The sequence below is a fragment of the Megalobrama amblycephala genome, linkage group LG23 (assembly GCF_018812025.1).
Source record: "Megalobrama amblycephala isolate DHTTF-2021 linkage group LG23, ASM1881202v1, whole genome shotgun sequence".
Taxonomy (NCBI): domain Eukaryota; kingdom Metazoa; phylum Chordata; class Actinopteri; order Cypriniformes; family Xenocyprididae; genus Megalobrama; species Megalobrama amblycephala.
In genome coordinates, this window is record NC_063066.1 from 21,304,755 (window position 1) to 21,310,754 (window position 6,000).

Consider the following 6,000-nt stretch of genomic DNA (forward strand, 5'->3'; position numbering starts at 1 on the left):
ACTGATTTATTTTCATCTCATATATCCTGTGATTGAATGTATTACGCAAGACCAGCTTAGACCCAGCAGAAGGTTTAGAGCATGACTGCATGAGATACTGGGATCTGCCACTGTCTTTTAATAAAGAGGCGAAGCGACAAAGGGCACAAGTTCATCACCGCAGGCTCAGACTATTGCTCTGGCCCCGTCCACTGGATCCCCATAGTTTATAACAAGCCACGATCAGATGACAGACCTGCAGATCAAAGACACAGGCTCACAGCGTCCCTGCTTCTGGTATTTTTATGCCCGTCTGTTAAAATTTGAAGTCATTAATGTAGGTTTAGGTTGGACCGGTACTTCATATATATATATATATATATATATATATATATATATCTGAGAGGGTGAGACTGATGTTATTGAAGAAAAACAGCGGACAGAGTTATAATAGTGCTCATAATGAACAGATATATTAAGATCCATGAGGAGAGAGGTCTAGAGTCACCAGAAATGACCTCATGTCTAATGGACATAGTTCTGGAGTGAGAGAGCAGCTAAACGCTCCTTGTTTTAAAGCCGGCTAGACCGCAGGTTCAATGGGACATGGATAAAATCTTACGAGCGAGGACTGAGCGTGCACTCCTTTGTGGTTTCCTTTCTTTTTCTTCAGAACTCACAGTCTCTTTCTCCAATATTTGGCAGATCAAGTTTCGGCATCTTTTGGAAAATCTTAAGTGTCACAGCACTTTCACACATACAGACTTTTCCAACTGCATTTTTCCCCATTTAGAGGTGAACGGTGTGTGAACAGAAATGCCGGCAAATCAGCCACAGCAATCTGACCGCTTGAGAAGTTGTAACATTGCTGGAAAAATTCTGAGTTGATGCATGCCTTTACGAGGTTAAGGAGCTCTGACACAAAAAATCTGACTTCAATTCTTTCACATTTCTTAAAGGGTTAGTTCACCCAAAAATGAAAATAATGTCATTTATTACTCACCCTTATGTCGTTTTACACCCGTTCTGAACACAAATTAAGATATTGTTGATGAAATCCGATGGCTCAGTGAGGCTTCTATTGTGAGCAAAGCTATTCAAACTCTCAAGGTCGATAAAGGTACTAAAAACATATTTGAAACAGTTCATGTGAGTTCAGTGGTTCAATCCTAATATAATAAAGCAACGAGAATACGTTTTGTGCACCAAAAAACGAAACAAAATAACTTTTCAACAATATCTATATGGGCCAGTTTCAAAACACTGCTTCATGAAGCTTCTGAGCTTTATGAATCTTTTGTTTCGAATTAGGGATGCTAAAAGGGATGTGCTGAAATCACATGACTTTGCCGCTCTGATTCACTGATTCGATTCGTAAGCTCAGAAGCTTCATGAAGCAGTGTTTTGAAATAGGCCCATATAGATATTGTTGAAAAGTCTTTATTTTTATTTTTTTTTGGCGCACAAAAAGTATTCTTGACGCTTTATAATATTAAGATAGAACCACTGAACTCACATGAACTGTTTCAAATATGTTTTTAGTACCTTTATGGACCTTGAGAGTTTGAATGGCATTGCTGTCTATGGAGGCCTCACTGAGCCATCGGATTTCATCAAAAATATCTTAATTTGTGTTCTGAAGATGAACGAAGGTCTTACGAGTGTAGTAATAAATGACATTATTTTCATTTTTGGGTGAACTAAGCCTTTAAGGTGCTGACACAACATGTCTTCATATTGGTTTTCAAAAAGTTATTTTCAAGAAAAAAAAAATTTAAAGCAAGACACTAAAGGCAAAACTATTGTGTTATCATGCACTGGTCAATTTTGAGATTTATTTTGCATACAAGTGAAGACAAGTGGAAAGAAAACATGCAAAATGCACATTTAAGTGTTTATTACACTTTATCTACTATAGCACTTATCTTTCAAGGCTTTTTTCTTTTTTTTTTCATGCAGAAACCTTATAACTTATATATACCAAATTTTACAGTTTGTTAACAAATACATAACTTCCCATCTCTATTCTGAAGGTTTTTACAGAGGGGTTTGTTCATATAGAATTTCCCTGATATATACTGTATTTAAAGGATTAGTCCACTTTTAAATACACTTTTCCTGATAAATTTACTCACCCCCATGTCATCCAAGATGTTCATGTCTTTCTTTCGTCAGTCGAAAAGAAATGAAGGTTTTTGAGGAAAACATTCCAGGATTATTCTCCTTACAGTGGATTTCAATGGCTACCAACAGGTTGAAGGTCAAAATTACAGTTTCAGTGCAGCTTCAAGGTCTTTAAACGATACCAGATGAGTAATAATGGTCTTATCTAGCGAATCGATCGGTCATTTTCGAAAAAAATACAACCGTTTATGCTTTATAACGCTTCTTCATAACGCTTCTTCATAACGCTTACGCTGAATGTCCTAAGCCTTCCCTATTCAAGTTACGGAAAAAAAACGAAACTGGCGCCGCGTTCGTTCCGTAAGTAGAATAGGGAAGGCGTAGGACATACAGCGTAAGTGTTATGAAGAATGCGGAAGCGGAAAGTACGTTCAAGGCGATATTTTGTTTATAACGCATAAACGGTTGTATTTTGTTCGAAAATGACCGATCGGATTCGCTAGATAAGACCCTTGTTACTCATCTGGTATCGTTTAAAGCCCTTGAAGCTGCACTGAAACTGTAATTTTGACCTTCAATCTGTTGGTAGCCATTGAAATCCACTGTAAGGAGAATAATGCTGGAATGTTTTCCTCAAAAACCTTCATTTCTTTTCGACTGCCGAAAGAAAGACATGAACATCTTGGATGACATGGGGGTGAGTAAATTTATCAGGAAAAGTGTATTTAAAAGTGGACTAATCCTTTAACATTTTATGCCTAAAAACATGGTAAATATTTTTTCTGAAGGTCGATAGTATTTTCTGATTTATGTGATAAAAAGAAGCATAATCCCATCTGAAACAAGAATTTTGAACCTTATTGAATATTCAGATTTCTTGGTTCTTGGTTGGTTTCTATAAGTAAATTGGTGCAGATTTAATTAGATAATGTCTCATTTAAATATTTAAAGAACATTTAGGAAAACTTATCATACAAATCAATTGTCTTAATCAGCTGGGGATATAACTATTAGTTAACATTTTACCACATTTACAGACTCTAAAAGGACTCTAAAAATGGCATGTGGCGTAACCATCAAGTAAAAAGTAATAATAATAAGAGTAATTAACATTGAAAGTACACATTTTAATCCTTATTTTAAAAATGCTTTTAATATTTTTCATGCTAAGGTTTTTTATTATTGTTATTTACAATTGTCATTAATAATTAATTTTTTGGTGGAGTTACACCACATGACATTTACAGCCTGAATTAATCTTTCCATGTCATAAAAAGGTCAAATTATCTGATATTTAAAGACTTATTGACCTTGGCTCACAGTCATGAGGGTCTGTGAAGGTCATCTCAATGACATCATTTCCTGTTTTTTGTTTTGCTTTTGTTTTTATACATGTTGGTCGCACCACATGTAAATCATGATTATCTACATTTTTTTTAAAGAAAACTGGACAAGCATTGAAACAAAAGAGCTTCTTTTGTTCTTTTGTTGAATGAATTGGGAGATGAATGAATTAGTCAACAGGTCTTGGAACAGTTTGAGATTCTAGATTATAAAAGCCATTTCTACCAAATAACATCACAGAGTTTTAACTGCATTTTAGTGCTGATGTGTAAACGGGACCAAAAAAAAAAAAAAAAAACGCTGTTGAAAGTGTGAAAAGCAGATGTGGCATTTGCCAGAAAAGGTAATCCAGCGTTTTACTGCAATTTAACAGGTTTCATGTGTGAAAGTGACTACAACCTACGACTACAACCTACATGTGCTACAATTGCACAATAATGTTTGTCCTCAAAACAAACCGATCTGTTTATTCACGCGAGACTGAGAAAAGCATTGAAGAAACAATGCCGTGTCTATCTAGTGCAGTCATCGTTCCCAAACATCATCCGCTTACTATTAAAACATTATAAATATTATGATCTCCCATCTGCAGTGACATTATGCACATGTACAAATGCAAAGTCCCACGTTTTCCACATGATCTCTTTCTCTTGGGCTTGGACTGTGAAATTAAATCAAATCATCTATCAAAATCGAGGCACGTTTTGTGAGTTGGGATGCATTTCCGCAGCCCTGCACTTGCCAGTGGTTGCAGATGCTGCGTGACACTGACCTAAAGCAAACCTCCCTCTGTTTGCCCTCTCCAGCGCAGTGTCAAAAGACACACGTATTCTCAAACATCGGAGAGACACAGCAAATCTCTGCTCTCAGCACGTATACCAGACACAATAAAACCAGGGGAGACGGAAAAGTGCCAAAAAAAAGAGCTTGCGGCTTTTCGACACTTAAGCTTAAACTTGCAGGGAGAGCAATTATGAAGCCGCAGTGCGCTTATGCTGAAGAAAGAGGTCAGAAATTTTGCATTTCTGTCACATGCAAGCGCAAAATCTTTAGAGTAAGAAATGAATGAGAAGAGGGGGAAAATAGTTAAATAATAAGAGCAGAACATGTGTTAAAACACTTAAAGACTGCAGCATTGTTCCTCAAAGAGACGTCAAACCTGCAGAAGAAGAGTGTGGGAAGGTTGCGGTATAGAGGCACAGTAGGAAAGTGGAGAAGCAGAAAAGCAACCCTTGCCTTAACCTTTGCCACAGCAGCCGGCATGAGTGCAAGACACACACACACACACACACACACACACACACACACACACACACGCATGCAGTGGATGACATGCTAGTTAACAGCTCACTCTTACCTGGCTGTGATGGTAGACAGCAGGACAGGGTTTGTGGAGATGTGCACTACGGATCAAGATACCTCACTTTCATGCTCTCTTTCCCCTCCTCTTTTTTTCTTCCTCTCTCCTCCCATTCTTCACCCCCACCTCTCCATGTATGGGTACACACACACACACACACACTTTCTCTCTCTTGTAACAGTCTTGCTCTTTTTCCTGTGCTCTCTGTTTATCTCTTTTTCTTCTCCTGTGAGATCACAGACTGTCCCCTGTGTAACGGCCCAGTTGATATTCATACATGAATAACTGACTCCATAAGTAAGCACTTATCTAATAGTTTATAGCTGTCCGAGTTGTAGATTCCTGTTTGTATGTGGGAATTTCAGTGATGTTTTGCTTAAAGAATTTCATGTGAAAATACTTAACTTTGTAATACAACTGCGTCATTTGTAGGTTGCTTCTCCTGGAAAGTGTAAACGTTTCTCTGTGGCTCTATCAAAACATTGCTCGGATTGTTTGTGCAAACAGCCTGACAACAGCTCAGCCAATGGCGTGATTCTGGGGCGGGGCTTTCTGTTTGTTTTTCCAATGGTAGAGGAAGGGGAGTGTTTGGGAAACTTGTTTGAAAACAGTCATCGGGTGCTTCTGAATAGGCATACTTCTCTACTAGCAAGGCAAATAGTAAAAAAAAACCCAGCATGTCAGAATTCAGAGTATTAGTAAAATAGTAGGCACTCGGTGGTAGGTACTCAGTTAATTAACTTTCAACTTTTTAATTTGAACACATCCTATATAAAATAACATACAAAATAAAAATAATATTACAACTGCACAAAATCACGCCAGAACTTGTAACCTCAGATTGAAACACAGCTGCCCAAATAATTCACAACGTTATTTTACAAGTATATACGATTATAATATCATGTATAAGAAGAAGACAGTCCCAATCATATTAATGTTTTGTCTTTTTGAGCGCTCGCACTGAAGCTATAGATGATCATCAGCTCTGTGGGTTATTTACCTCAACGAAACACATCCTTTATGAGAATAATCAGATATTTATACTTAATAAAATTAATAAGTTTTATCTGTACAAAATGACGCGAATGCACAAGTGAAGTTTGAACAAGTTATGTAATCAATGTTTAACTCAGTCGACGCGCTCTTACCACAACAACACGCTGAAACAACAACACAGAGAATTCACAACA

At 37.2% G+C, this 6,000-nt stretch overlaps 1 protein-coding gene across 1 annotated transcript in view; it reads right to left on the minus strand.

Moving 5' to 3' along the window:
* spon2a (spondin 2a, extracellular matrix protein) overlaps positions 1-5,525 on the minus strand; it is a 28,794-nt gene extending 23,269 nt beyond the window's left edge. Inside the window, exon 1 of the mRNA XM_048176842.1 lies at positions 4,805-5,525. The gene's annotated coding sequence lies outside the window, so the exon portion shown is untranslated. The remainder of the gene's footprint in view (positions 1-4,804) is intronic.
* Positions 5,526-6,000: the final 475 nt, after the last annotated feature.